This window comes from Lupinus angustifolius, unplaced genomic scaffold (genome assembly GCF_001865875.1).
Source record: "Lupinus angustifolius cultivar Tanjil unplaced genomic scaffold, LupAngTanjil_v1.0 Scaffold_574, whole genome shotgun sequence".
NCBI lineage: Eukaryota > Viridiplantae > Streptophyta > Magnoliopsida > Fabales > Fabaceae > Lupinus > Lupinus angustifolius.
In genome coordinates this window covers 1,789-2,177 of record NW_017727911.1, presented here as the reverse complement: position 1 = coordinate 2,177, position 389 = coordinate 1,789, and positions in this window count along the sequence as shown.

The window sequence follows — 389 nt, the reverse complement described above, 5'->3', positions numbered from 1 at the left end:
CTCATCAAATTCAATCTTTCCAAAAACCCAACCTAAGTTAGTTGTCTCAGCCCCAATGCACTTTTACTATTACATGTCCTCACGACGAGCTCAAGACACTTAACTTAGTGATTTAATATACGATTAAAACCTCAATTTCAAACTCTTGTATTTTTTTATATCGATATAACAACTAACGTCTATATTTCTCATTAAATACAATAATCAAGTTATACATTTTTAAATCAATACAACAATCACTTATATATATATATATCCCATTTCAATACAACTACACAATAATCAATAACATAACAATTGCAATTGAGATATTTCTAAATTAGATCATTGTCACAAACATTTAGCACATAACATAATTATTAATTTGTCATAATACTCACACGCATACA